This window comes from Urocitellus parryii, chromosome 7, assembly GCF_045843805.1.
Source record: "Urocitellus parryii isolate mUroPar1 chromosome 7, mUroPar1.hap1, whole genome shotgun sequence".
Classification (NCBI taxonomy): domain Eukaryota; kingdom Metazoa; phylum Chordata; class Mammalia; order Rodentia; family Sciuridae; genus Urocitellus; species Urocitellus parryii.
This window is the reverse complement of record NC_135537.1, coordinates 117,510,981-117,525,947: the sequence shown is the minus strand read 5'-3', so window position 1 is coordinate 117,525,947 and position 14,967 is coordinate 117,510,981. Positions and strand designations below refer to the sequence as shown.

Sequence of the window (14,967 nt, the reverse complement as noted above, 5' to 3'; positions counted from 1 at the left end):
CAGTTCATCCCAAAGACAACCAATCATCTCAAGAAAAAGGAACACAGTGGCAGAAATGGAGCCCAGCCAGGTCCAAAGGGCATATCTTAAGGAAATAAGGAAGATATTTAAAGAAATAGAAAATTTAAGATGGGAAGCACTGGATTGTGTGGAGGTTGGACAAGACTACAGTCTGAGGATGAAGCTGCTCACGCACAAAAAAAGCACATTCCAGGCAAAGACTTTACTTACGGGAAGTGTTTCACAGAGTGTCTTCCTTGACTCAGCATCACCTTGACACCATAAGACACACACAGAAGAGCAGGCCTACGTGTGCACTGAGTGTGGGCAAGGTTTTGTCAATGAGTCACACCTTGTTGCACATCAGAGGACGCATTTAGGGGTGAAGCTGTTTTAGTCAGCTTTTTTTTGCTGCTGTGACTGAAACACCTAACCAAAACAGTTGTAAAGGAGGGCTGTGAACAAAATGGCAGCCCCAGTGCCTTGGAGGTTGTCTTGCTTCTCCAAAGCTTTGGGGTGGTGGTCTCGGCAGTCAGTCCTGGTGACTCAGTCTAGAGCGGAAGTTCCAGTAAGAACTAAAAAACGTCTGACACCATTTGCTTATGAACCCAAATGCAAAACAGAAAAGGAGTTTATAGAACATGCCTGGAAAGCAGGATTCCCCTAGAATGTTTCGAATGTCCCAGGCACGTATGTGGCCTGTGCATCTGGTATCTTTGATGCTTATGTTCCTCATGAAGGTAATGCTCGAATGTCATGTCTTTCAAAGGAAGGACTGAAACGGACAACTGGGCGTTTGAAGAAAAATGCAGAATCACAGTTGTCAATCCAGAACATAAAAGAAATTGATGCTAATTTTAAAACAAAGAACTTCCCTGAAAAAGCTAAGGATATTTTCATAGAAGCTCACCTTTGTCTAAGCAACTCAGACCATGACCGGCTTCATGCCTTGGTAACTGAACACTGTTTTCTGGATGTGGTCTGTAGTATCAAGTATAAGACTGTCTGCTGGGGCTTTGTGGAATCTTTAGAGCGGCCCAGGTGCTTCAGGTTCACTGCTCAAGTATGGTGAACCAAAGCAACATGTGTGGCCAGGTTACTGTACGCATGCACACACAAGGCCATCTATGATTGGATTAGGCAGTTGATATATGGAAAAGAAGGTGTGCCCAAGGATGTCTTGGAGAATGCTGTGTTTGAAAAACACCTGGTGAACCCCTGTGGGAGCTGGAGAATGCATGACAAGATTGGCCCCTCCATGGGTGCCCCCTATGCAGCCCATCCTTAAAATGGTGATGATTCCTGGCCCCCAGTTGGAACCATGGGGAAAACGTGAAGAGGCACAAAAAGAGGCCCATATGTCTCAGCTAGCCTGAGGACAAAAACGACTCTTGGGGTAAAGCATGGGTGATGATGCTCCTGGAAGTTGTGAAGTCATCCATCTCCTTCTGACCACCCGTTTCCTCCTGCCCTGCTTGGATCTTTTCAGCAGATTCATCTTCACAACCATATCAGATGGCTGGGCCCAGGAGGTTGGCTAGTATGCATAGGCATGGACCCTTTTTCTTTTTAAAATCATATGTCTAGCTTCTGAGTCTAGATGAAAGACAATATGTTTCAGTGAACAAACATCTGATATACTTTTTTTTTCACAGCAGAGACTATGGGAACTAATAGGCAACATTCTTTTGTAATCACTGAGCAGAGATCAGAATTTTGGATATCAGAGTGTTGGATAAATTTTGCTATTGTGCCTTGTGTGGTGACACACATCTGTAAACCTGTGACTTGGGAGGCAAGAAGATTGTAAGTTTAAGGCCATCTGGGCAACTTGACAAGATCTTGTCTCAAAACAAAAAATAATGAAAAGGACTGGGGATGTAGCTCAGTGGTAGAGCACCCATGGTTTCAATTTTTTTTTTTGTGTGTGTGTGTGTGCGTTCTATACATTCCCCCAGTTGAGACTGGGAATAGGTCAACCTTTTAAGTGGAAAAGTGGAAGACAAGACTGGTTGTGAGTGATCTGACTTCCAGGAAATCCAGACTTGGGGGAATAATTAGTGTTTATAAAATAGGGTACCACTTGAGATGGTCTTTTTCTCATACAATGACTTACTGAATTAGCATTTGTACTTCATAGAAGAGTATAAATCTACAGAAGTAATTTTTTCCCCTCAGCTTTTGGATTGTGTTCTTAATTAGTAGCTGCTTCTTGGTGTGGCCCCAGGAAGTTTGGCAGGAGGCAAGGGTTAATACATTTGGGGAGTTCATCATCAAGATGTGGTTCCCTAATTTCTGTCACCTCCTAGAGATGGCAGCTATTCTTTCCAGCCCAGAATTGGGACAGTGAATGCACCAGAAAACAAACCTGTGTCAAATAAAACAGCCCCACCCCTCCTTCTTTTCTTTTAGCTTCAGTTGGGCTGTTAGGAGAAGGATGTGGGACTTCATAAGCTCTGTGTCCTGGATCATCTGAGTAATGACAAGGTAAAATCTCACTTGCCCAGGAAAAAAAAACAGCAAAAACAAAACCAAAAAAAAAAAAAAAACCCCAAACCTTGTAAAGGAGGAAGAGTTTATTTGGGAGCTTATGGTTTCACAGGTCTCAGTCCACAGACAGCTGGCTTCATTCCTCGGGACTCGAGGTGAGGCTGAACATCATGGCAGAAGAGTGTGGTGGAGGGAAGTGGCTCCCATGATGATTAGGAAGCAGAGAGACTCCACTTTCTAGATACAAAATACATACCCCCAAAGGATGCCCCCACTGACCCAGCTCCTCTAGCCACACCTTATGTGCTTCAGTTACTACTCAGTTAATCCTGTAAGGGGATTAATTCACTGATTGAGTTAAGGCTGTCACAACCCAATCATTTCTCCTCTAAAACTTTTTGAGCTGTTGGAGGACATATCACATTCAAACCATAACGAGCCCTTTGTGTGCAAAGAGTATGGGCGAGGCTTCAGCAAGAAGGCAGATCTCCTCAGACATAAGAGGACACACTCAAGGGGAGAAGCCTCTTGTGTGCAAGGAGTGTGGGCAAGTGTATACCAGTAAGTCAAGGTATACCTTGCTGTGCATGAGAACACACTTAGGAGAGAAACCTTATGGGTGCCAGAAATGTGGGTGAAGGTTTAGGGATAAGTCATATTAAAATAAGCACTTGAAGACACTCTGGGGAGAAGCCTTTTGTGTGCAAGGAGTGTGGGAGAGTCTACACCCATAAGTCAAACTTCACTTTGCTTGAGAGAACACATTGGGAGAGAGGCTACATGGAAGTCAGGAGGGCAGACAAACCTTTAGCAATCAGTCACACCTTGTTACAAACCAGAGGACACACTCAGATGAGAAGCCTTTTGTGTGCCAGCATTGTGGGCAGAGTTTTAGTTTGGAGGAAAATCTCCTTAGACACCAGAAGACACAGTCTGGGGAGAAGCCCTTTGTGATGAAAAGTGGGCAAGGATTTATCTAGAAGTCCAACCTTGTGAAACACCAGGGGACACACTCAGGGGAGAAATGTTTTGTGAGCCATGTGTTGGTAACCCTATGCCAGTAATTCAAGCCACATCATACACTAAAGAACATGCTCAGGAGAGTTGCCTTATGTGTGCCCGGAGTGTGAGCAAAGGTTTAACAGCAAGTCCACCTATAATAAGCACTTGAAGGCACACTTAATCAGAGGAGCGTTTTTTTGTGTGTGTGCAAGGAGTGTGGTGTTGCTTGAGCTTGAAGTCATATCTCACTATACACCAGAAGACTCACTCAAGGGAATAACTGATTCATTACAAAGCTGTAGCTGATATATAGATCACTTGTTCATGGGTCTATCATGAAGGTAAAACAGACCTACACTGCTACAGACAATTTAAATGTGACTCAAGCCTCCCCAAGCAATTCTAAGAGGTCAAGGATTGGAGAACAGAGGTGCCAGGTGAGGTGAGGGAATTACCTGACTTCATGGGGAAATATGGTCTCTTTCTTACTGAGAGCAATCTTTAAAACTTTTACTAGAATAAAAAACAGAACAAAACTAAACTAACAACAACAACAAAAACAGAGAGAAGACCCAAATGAAATCAGAGAAAATTAGGGACATTATCACGAATAAGAAACCCACAAATGAAAAACCTAGAAGAAATGGATAAATTCTTGGACACATATAATGTAGCATGATATATTTTTTCTATCCCTTCACTTTGTGTTTTACCAGGCAGTATCTCATTGGCTCTTATTAATTTTTGATTTTTAATCCATTTGTCTAGTCTGTATCTTTAGGTTGGGGGGTTTAGTGTTCACATTCAAGATTATTACTAATAGGTAACAATGTACTGCATTCTGTTTTCACTTATTTTGCATATCCTTGGTTCCTTCATTCTTTTCATTGATCCAGGAAGAAACAGGTCAATGATGAGCAACAAAATAGAATATGAAAATATCTTTCTATAAAAAAAGCCCAGGAACAGATGGTTTTGCTGCTGAATTACATCAAACTTTTAAGAAGAAATAATATCAGTTCTTCAAGAAAATTGACTGGCCCTCCAGATTTAGGAGTTGACTCCTTCAGACTCATTCTAGAACAGCATTACTGTGATTTCAAAACCAAGTGTTATGGTTTAGTATGAGGTGACCCCCAAAACTTGTGTGAGATAACACAGAGTTTTCAGAGGTGAAATGATTAGGTTATCAGAGACATAACCTAATCAGTGGATTTATTCACTGATATGGATTAACTGGGTGGTAAACATAGGCAGATAAGTTGTGGGCTAGAGGAAGTAGGTCATGATTTTGGGATTTATATTTTGCCCCCAGTGAGCAGACCTCTCTTTCTGTTTCCTGGTTTGTTGAGAGCCACAGCTGAAGGGGCCCCAGCAAACTTCCAGCTGCCGACTGATGATTGGCTCACAGCGGCCCCAGCAACTTCTAGCTGATTGGCTCCTCTGTGGTGATGCTCATTGGAGATGCTCATTGAGCTGTTTCCCCGCCCTTTCAGACTGCCAGCTGATGATTGGCTCACAGCAGCCCTAGCAACATCTAGCTGATTGGCTCCTCTGCGGTGATGCTCATTGGGCTGTTTCCCTGCCCTTTCAGACCACGGAGCTGCTCATTGGGGGACTTTTTTGGCTCCGCCCATGCAACCCAGCCAATTGGCCTCAAGAGCAGGAGGATTGGGGGAGGTGGTGAGGCTTGTGGTGGAGGGAGAAGCTTGTGGGAAGCCAGTGGTAGCAGTTGGGCTCTGAGGGTTTTTCCTGAGGCGCTGTTTTGTTTGGCCTGTGTGGTTCTAAAAATAAAGTTCGTTTCTTTTGACAAGTGGCTCCTGAATTGTGCCCAGCCAGACTGCGGCACTGGTTGCCATGCCCTGAGCTGCTGTCCTCCACCATACTCTTCTGCCCTGATGTTTGGTCTCATCTTGGGCTCAGAGCTATGGAGTAAGCTGACCATGGATTGAACCTAGAAACCTGAAACAAAATAACTTCTTCTGTTAGTGTCTATGAATAAATTACTATTTATACACATTTATATAGTTCTATATATGTTTATATGTGTTCTGTAAATATACATCTTTTTATATGTACATATGTGTAAACACGGCTTCTTTTGTTGAGGAGGCCAGATAGGTCTCAGCCTAGCACTGAAGACCTAAGAGACTTCTCAGGAGTCTACCACCTACTAGAGATCCCCTTTCATGATACCCCCTTGAATATCCCAAATATATCCTCATGCAGATGGACAGTTCTGGGAAGAGAAGCCAGTTCCCCACCCACAGTTGCACTTGAGACTGCTTAAAAGGAACCCTTCTGGTGTTTGCCCTTAGCCAAATACCACCTATAACAGGTAATGAAGCACAATATCTGTTGGCCAGAAAGTCTGGCTTACTGAAAACAAACCCATGTTTTTGGTGTTCCTACAAAAAGTCGAAGAAGCAGCTAAGGCACCTGGATCCCCTGTTGTCTCTAATCAAGGTCATATTCAGGTCTGCTAGGTAGTTAGGTTTTTCTAGGTCTAACAAGGGATGACAAGAATCAGTTTTCCTAGGAATGTTTGGCCTTCAGAATTTGGGATCTTTTCCCAGGCCCTGAGATATTTCCAGACAATCACAGAGCAGTCAGTCATGCAGAGCTCTCCCTCCAGTTTGGTGCTATCTTAACTCATGCATGTTCTTAATGCCTTCAGCATGACCCAAGGGCTCAGAATTGGGTAATGTACAACCAAGCTAATATTCTCCTGCTGTACACATCCACATGGGAAACCCACTGTATGGGACCACCATGGATGTTTCAAAGACTTTTTTTTTTTAAAACCCTGATCAATAGTTTGGGGAAGTGAAGTAGGCTCCTTATTGAGAATGACAGGACTTGGGTTGGTCCTGGTAAAAGGGTACTGCCTAGTGTATTGCCAACAGATGAAGGCCTCCCTAAGGCTCAGGTAAGGGACTCTTCTAGAATTTGCTACCAGTATTCCATGAGGGGCCCTGCTACACCCTGGTATGAGTGGAGGAATGTGGTCATGTCATATTGTATGTGTTTTCCTTGGGTTATATTTATATCACATATGTATACAACTATGAATTTATATATTTCTTAATAAATTGATGTTTTTATATGTACATTTACTTATATGTTAGAAAGATACATTTGTTTCTCCATGCATGCACGATTCCATAATAAAGTGTATTGATGGCCTTTCTTGTAATTGCTATGTTAAAATACTCCAGACTGCCAAGGAAAGGTATATATGTACATGAGTTAATCTCTCAGTTTTAATCTATACATATTTATCTGGTTATATATATGCTTATTATGTTCCTAAATGTATCTTTGCATATAGATTTATATAAACATTTATACAACATTTATATGAATATTTATGATTTTTGTGGAGACCAGTGAGGTTTCAGCTGAGAGACACCTCTAAACTTTGCAGCACTATTAAAGTTTCTTGACTGACTATGTTCTTGGCCTATACCCAGTTCTCACCTTGTATGTACAGTTTGCCTCCTTCCCCACATCATTTTTGCCACGTGCTCCTTGCCCATTTGAATTAGCCACACTTATCATCTATCTGCTTGTGGGGATAGGCTCAATACTCTTCCTCTCATCTGGTATTATTTCTCTGGAATTATATTTGATTGTTCAATGATCAAATATAATTCCAGAAAAATTTTGGTGGAGGGGATTTTCTTGTGAAACCTCTGTGTAGCCTAAGACTATGGAACAAAAAGTACAAATAAACCTGCTTTGGCTTACTGAACCCATCTCTTGTTTTCAGTGGTCTTCCAGAAGGTAGAGGAGGAGACTAAAACATCTGGTTCCCAGGTGTATCTACTTGAGGTCATTTACAGGTCCACCAATCAGGCAGGGCTTTTTAGATCCAGCAAAGGGTAGACCTCTGGCTTGCTCAGGAATTTGTAGCTTTCAGTAACTGGATCCTATTCCTGGGCCCACAGAAAATTCCAAATGTATGCATTTAGTCCAATCTTCACAGGGCTGTGCAAGTAGCCTGCTGGCATCTTAACTCAAGCATATTTCCATTGCTTTCAGTGCAACCTGAGGGCTCAGAGTGCTGATGTTTGACTTGGGGAAGAGTTCCCCTACCACATTCTCATGGGTGTCATGTCAAATGGGATACCCAAGGTTGTTCCCAAATTGGGTTAACCTAGAGCCACAGTTTTATATGCAGGGTCCAATGGGTGTCTGTCTCTGTCTTTCTGTCTCTCTGTCTCTCTCTTCCTTTAATGGAACCTACCCATCTTTTGCATAAAAGTCAAAGAAATATACAAAAACAAAACAGATAAGCAAAACCATTTCAAATAATAAATCCTAGATTTAAATTGCTTTATTTTCCTTACAACTGCTAGTGTCCTCCCCCTTTACCCCCAAAATGTTTTGGACACTGCACAGATCTATTTAGCCCAAAGAAAGTTACTCTGAACTATGGCTCTTTTACTCTAATCTTCTTTGCTTACATAGAGCTGTAATTACAGACAAGGCTGAAATCACAGTGGATTTCAGAGAAAGTCAGAATTAAAACACAATGCAAAATTAAAAACTACTTCATAGACATTATTTACATTAGGGGATTTTTTTTAGTATAAAGAGCTTTTATACAAATTAATAAAATGTACAAGCAGTGAGAAGAGGTTTCAGTTTAAAGGGCAAAATTAGAACATTAGCAACAGAGATATTAAAAATATGTTAAACAAAACATATTGGACGCCTGTAGTCCCAGGGGCTTGAGAGGCTGAGACAGGAGGATCACGAGTTAAAAGACAGCCTCAGCAAAAGCGAGGTGCTAAATAACTCAGTGAGATCCTGCCTCTAAATAAAATACAAAATAGGCCTGGGGTTGTGGCTCATGATTGAGTGCCCCTGAGTTCAATCCCCAGTGCCCCCACCCCCAAAACAAGGTATTTTACAAAAGCCTGAACACTTTACATGTTGATTTAGGACAGATGAGGCCGTGCACCTGAGGAATTTTCAGGAAGCAGGTTTATTTGTACTTCTGTATTCTTAGGCTACACAGAGGTTTCATAAGTTTTTACCAAGAAGACAGAATAGTAACTTTTGTATAGCAAAAGGTTTGATGGCAGACTTGGCTTTTAAAAGAAAGAGGAACCTGGTCTTTACAAGTAAGAAGAAGCTTCAAACCACATTGAGCTGTTTGCAGAGAGCTCCTGTGAAATCCTGTTGACACTGTTTGTAAAATCTTGCTGACAAGAAGCTTAATTATGAGGAAGGTTCCTGGAGAAGTTTACTTATGACTTTGGTAGAGGGGATTTTCTGGTAGCTGCATCAATGTTAGCAATAAAAATGGGGTTTGGGGGGAAGGCTTCATCTATTCTCATCACAAAAATGTGATGGAGTTATTATTATTATTATTATTAAGGGAAAGGAAAACTGTATACAGACTAATGATAACATCCTTCAATTATAGTCAAGGTAGTCTACCCATTATCATCTAATACCTTAATCAGAAGGCCCTGGAGGTAATGAAGAAAATCAAAAGGGAGGATGTATGGTCTTTTTTTAAAAAAAAATTAATAATACTTGTCACTGGTGATTGAAAAATGGAGGTGGGCAGCTCTTAGGACATGCCTCTACTAGGGTTTTTTTCAATCACACCATCATGGAATCATAGGCCAGTGGATTTCGGAAGAGAAAATCCAGAGTGGATGGTGTGTTCCTGTCTTCAGTCCTCCCAAATGCACTGTCCACATGGACTCAGGGGAGACGTGATGCAGAACCACACCAGCTCCCCTCTAGAGGTGCCAGGGAAGAGGCCCAAGCTGACACTGCTTACTCCAGCTCACATGGAGATGTCAGGGTGCTCAGTGCTTCTTCTTTCTTCTTGCTGGAACACATCAGGCAGAGCCATTATTCCAACACAGGGTCCGTGGTACTAGTCCTCATTCCTGGTCATTGGACTCCCATCGGGTTTGTTACATCAGGACAGATCCAGATCTGAGTGCTCCACTCAACTGGGATCACTCAAGTGCTGTCTCAGTCATCAGTCACCACACTCTGCACAGGGGCTTTGGAGCTTCCAGCTCCAGGGATGGCAGGGGATGGAGATGGCATCAGAACTGGTAATGCTCTGACCTGAGAGAGCAATGGCAGTGTCCGGGCTGTAGGGCTCGCTTGCAAGGGTATGGAGGCTGGCGTTGGCAGTGGGGACTTTAGATCTTTTCAGAGAATGGACTGACTTAGCCTTGGGGCTGGAACCACTCTGCTGTTGACAATCTTGTCTTGGTCAGAGCCAACTCTCAGAGTCAGTCTGGGGATAACTGGACTTGTGGCGGAAACAACTGGTTCCCTTTTTATGTTTTTTTCTGCTTGCTTCTTTTGTTTTCTCTCTTCTCTCTCACCTCTCTCTTCCCTTCCTTCTACTTTCTTCCCTTTCTTTCTCTTTTTGTCTTTTTTTTTTTTTAGTTTTTTTAATCTTTTCTTTCTCTTTAGGCTTTTCTTTCTCCACAGTTGTTTTTGGAGCACTTGTGACAAGGAAGGAGCATGAGTGGGACCCATACTCAGTGGGGCTGACTTGGGCGGTCATTTCTTTTGGGGGCAATACCATCAGTTTTGGTGGATCCTTCATCTTTTCTTCTCTACCTTTAATTTTTTTCTTTTTCTTTCTTATCTTTATTGCCCTTTTCTCTAATTTTCTTCTCATCTTTGTGCTTCTCTTTCTCCTTCCTCACAATTTTATCTTTCAATCTCATGTTTGCATCTGCGTCTTCTCATTCTTTTGTTTTAAACTTACAGGCCCTCTCCTTAGCTTTCTGCTTTTCTGTCTTTTTTTCAATTTAGTCTTCTGTTCTTTTATCAGCTTCTTTACCTCCACGGATGAAGGCCACTTGGTTTTCCTCATACACATTGTGGAGTGGTTTAGAAGTGGGAGGAGAAAACTGAAGGAGAAGCGATGGAAGGAAAGGTGGGAGGCATGCTGAAACATCTTCCCAGTTTCGCCTTCAGTGTAAGGCATTCATTGTCTATATCAGTTATCTGGACTGTGGCAGTGTAGACCCCACTCATGCCGCCTTCCTTGTCTCCTGAAAGTAGCAAAGGAGTGGATCCTGACTTTGTGAAATTGTTTGAATGAGTGAAACCTTTTGGAGTGCTGTATTCCAAACCTGAAATTCTCTTAGGGATTGTTTGGAATTCTGATCCAGAATAAAATCTGAAAGGATTCGGCTCCCATTCAACACAGACTTGTGCAATCGCAGCATCAATGTGATCATTTTATGTGTTAGGACGGCCTTTCTTGGCTGAGTCCCATTGTTCAGCATCCAGGGGAGACTGTATTTGTTCCACCTGGAATATCTCTTTACTAATTTTTTTCACTTATTGTAGCTAAAATAGTCCTATTTGGTGTTTTAGGTCTGACAGATGCTTAGGGAATATGAGACATAATCTTGGGGCTTTTGAGGATCTTAGAACATCCAGGTGATTTCTTTCTTTGGATATAGCTTTTGGTGACTGAATAGTACTTTCAACCATTGCTGGTGACTGGTTAGTTTTAGGTTATTCAGTCTTCTGTCCTGGAGATCTAGTTTTAGTTGTAATTGATTTTGTTTCTTGTTGAGAGCCACAGCCAAAGGGGCCCCAGCAAACTTCCAGCTGCCAGCTGATGATTGGCTCACAGCAGCCCCAACAAACTTCCAGCTGCCAGCTGATTGGCTCCTCTGTGGTGATGCTCATTGGGCTGTTTCCCGCCCTTTCAGACCATGGAGCTGCTCATTGGGGGACTCTTTTGGCTCCGCCCATGCGACCCAGCCAATCAGCCTCAAGAGCAGGAGGAGTGTGGGGGTTGAGAGGCTCGTGGGAAGCTGGTGGTGGCAGTTGGGCTCTGAGGGAATTCCTGAAGAGCTGTGTGGTGCAGTGTGTGTGTGTGTGTGTTCTAAAAATAAAGTTCGTTTCTGCTTGATAAGTGGCTCGTGAATTGTGCCCAGCCAGACTGCGGCATTTAGCTGGAAGTTTGCTGGGGCTGCTGTGAGCCAATCATCAGCTGGCAGCTGGAAGTTTTCTGGGGCCCCTTCGGCTGTGGATCTCAACAGTTTCTAATGACTTTGCTGGTGGTATTTGTTATTTTGCGACTGGAGCCAACATTGGTGGCTCTGGTGTTAGAGTTGTGAGGTCTGTACTATTCTGTACATGGACAGGAGAAAGCATTGGTGGGATCTTTGTGTGTTTATTGAGTTGAGTGGTTCTCAAACTTCCAATAATACTACATTTAGGGTGTCTCCTTTAGTGCTTAACAGTTGCGTTTGCTTCATTGCAAGAATTTCTTCAGCTTTAAGATTGTCCAAGAGTCTTACCCCCAAATTTTCATAATTAATAATTTTCTCCTTCCCTAATTCATCAATCTTCTTTTAAGGGTACGTGCATGGTTTCTGCTTGGTGTACCCCATCAGTGGGTACCTGCTCTTCTTCTTGAGAAGACATGATAGGTGGCATGTATTCAGGAATGTATTTTCTTTCTTCTGCATCTTTACTTCCAGGTTGAAGAAACTGAAGTACATTGTTCTTGCTAATAGGAAATGAAGGGATTTGGTGTGCAAAAGGGATAGGTTCAATACTATGAATGTAGTATTCAGTTCATGTAGATTTAAGTCCCAAGAATTAGAAAACAACCAACATCATCCAAAATTGGATCTGTTTGACCATCTCAAAGCCCCAGCAGCATGGAGTATGCCAGTTGGAGAGCTGACATTTTTCTCAATGATATCTTTTACCAACAACTGCATGCTACAGAACTGTAAAACTTGACAGAGGAACTCTACCACCACTGACTAGAACTGCTCGGCAGAATGCTAGAAGAGAGACAGCACCAATTTTCAAGTCCAAGAAAAATGACATGCAAGCCTGCCTCCCCATACTGTCCTCTTCATGACAGACTTTTCTTCTTTGTAAGCCCTTAGTGGGCCAATAACAGGTGAGTGTTGTCCTGCTTGGGTGGAAGTAGAACTTTCTCCATGAGGAAGAAGGACTGTGAGAAAGACTCTATTGACACAAATCAAAGTGCAGACTGAATAACTGGGACTGATGGTGGGGTGTCCTGCTCAGGGCCAGTCAAAAGTGAGCCTCATGTAGGGATTTGGAGCAACCAAGAATTGGACAAGAACACTGAAGACAAAATGGAAGGAGCAAGGCATTTAATTAATCTCCAGATTGAAGGAGGATGGGGTGGTCCGTAAAAAATTTAGAAGGATGTAGGATCTGCAGATGTTAAGATGGCAGGCTAAGAAGTTCCAGAAGTCTAGCCTAAGCCATGAATAGAGGGTCTGGAACCTTTTTGACCTCATAGACTTTAAGGTCTCCATATCCTTAGTTCTTGGGAACTCAGGTGGTTTAAACCTGAGTAGGACTAGATTAGTAGGAGACAGTGAAAGAGCAATGTTCCAGTTTGATTTGCCCTGACACAGTTTATGGATTGGCTGCTGCTGGGGCAGTTGGCAGAAGCTGAGAAAAATGGATTGATATTTCTTGTGTATGAGCCAGTAGACTAAGAGAGACTCAGGAGGCCAGTCTGTAAGTCATGAATAATTAGTCTGGATCTCCGTGGCTCCACCAAATGTCAAGAATCCCATCTCCTGGTTCTCAGAAGCTTGGGTACTGGAAGCCTGGATAACACTGGAATTGGAGACTATATAAAAGAACATGGCATCATGAATTTGGCCCTTAGGTGGGAAATTGAACCCTGGATGGGAGACAGCATGGATGGACTACCAGAATTCAAAAGGGTGGACATGTACTATATACATTCGAGCTAGAAATGTAAAGAAATTTCAGGAGTCATTAATAGAGGGTCTGGAGTACTCTTCACCAATCAAAGGGTTGTATCTCCTCTGTTTTAGAAAGCTCAGCAGGTTGTGCCCTGGATTGAAATGGAATTGGAGATTCTGTGTTAAGAGTTCCACTTGATTTTTTCCTGCCATAGACCATAAATTAAACCTTGAATTGGTCACAGCTGGGGTAGTCTAACTGAAGTTAAGAGGATGAATGGGTACTGTGCATGAATGAGCCACTAGGTTAAGAAAGTTCAGTCAGGCCAGCCTCTAGGCCATGAAGAGCCTGGGACTTTCTGGCCCTGACAGTCTTCAAGAGTATCAAGTTACATAAACTCAGGTTGTTGAAGACTGGATAGGACTGTAATTAAAATTTCACAACAGTTCTATGTCCCATATGATTTAGCTATGAATTAGTCCTTGGATTGGACGCAGCTGGGACAATATGCAGGCCCTGGAGAGGATAGATTAGTATCTAGCATGAGTGAGCCTGTAAATTCATTAGGAAAGTCCCAGAGGATTAGACTCTAGATCATGAAGAGAGAGTCTGGGATCGTCTTGCCCCACTAATCTACCAGAGTATCATTTTCTATTTTCAGAAATTCAGAAGCTCAGGTCGAGGAAGCTAGTATAGAACTGAAATTGGAGGCTTCTTGAAAATACATGGTCCCGTGCATGGTATCTAGCTCCTTTTTCCTGCCCAGAAATATCATAAAAAGATAGGGTCTCTAAGCATCCTCTTCTTCTCCCCTCTTTACTCATGCATAACTTCTATACGGAGAGCCCCAGTGTCATAAATACTCTAGATTTCTCTGGACCTTTCAATTTGCAAAAGTCCCATCTTCACTGTTTTCAGACAGTAGGCAGCTAAAGCCTGGATAGGAGTGACATTATAGGGCTCATGGGATTTAACTGCCAATACCTTCCTAGAAACAATATCTCTCTTCTCTCATTAATAAAGAGATGCAGGCTCCTTATAGACACCTCTTTCCTTTCCCTCTGTACCAATGAACCCTATGCTAACACTCTCTGCTAGAAATTATCTTGTACTTCTCACTTCCTCAGACCTTTGAAAGACTGGGACAGCCATGCCCCCACCTGCCTACAGTTACCACCTAGTGAGTCCATTCAGATCATTAATTTATCAGATGGATTAAGCTGCTGATTAGGTTGCAGCTCTCATAATGTAATATTTTAACCTCTGGACATTCCTGAATTAACACAGTTTTTGAAGGGCACCTTTTATCCAAACATAACTGAGGAGGACTGCCCACTGGTAGTTCTCTGCCAGAGTGTGTACATCCAGAAGGGACTGCTTGAAGTTGGTTGCATGAACCATAGGATTTCTGGGCTTTGTTACAGATGCACAGTGATTTTGCATGGAGCTGTAATCTAATCTTGCTTTTAGGAAAAAGAAACATGGATTGGTAAGGATCTACTGAAAATGACAAATTTGGAATGCAAAAGGAGGGATCCCAGTTTTTAAAAATTAGTGTATTTTGAAGTGTGGTAGCACACACATGACACAAAATTTCCTATCTTTACTGTGGTGCTGGGGATCAACCCAGTGCTTTGCTCACATGTTCTATCACCCTCAGTTCCTTAACCATTTTAAATGCACAGTTCAGTGGCATTAAGTGCTTCCCCATTGTTATGTATCCATTAGTGCCATCTACCCACAGATCTTCTT

At 42.5% G+C, this 14,967-nt stretch overlaps 3 pseudogenes; 1 reads left to right on the top strand and 2 right to left on the bottom strand.

Moving 5' to 3' along the window:
• Nucleotides 1-466: 466 nt before the first annotated feature.
• On the top strand, nucleotides 467-1,376 carry LOC113196671 (large ribosomal subunit protein mL45 pseudogene; annotated as a pseudogene).
• An 8,018-nt stretch (nucleotides 1,377-9,394) lies between these two features.
• LOC113196672 (transcription initiation factor TFIID subunit 3 pseudogene) lies at nucleotides 9,395-11,494 on the bottom strand (annotated as a pseudogene).
• Nucleotides 11,494-14,616, bottom strand: LOC144249012 (transcription initiation factor TFIID subunit 3 pseudogene; annotated as a pseudogene).
• Nucleotides 14,617-14,967: the final 351 nt, after the last annotated feature.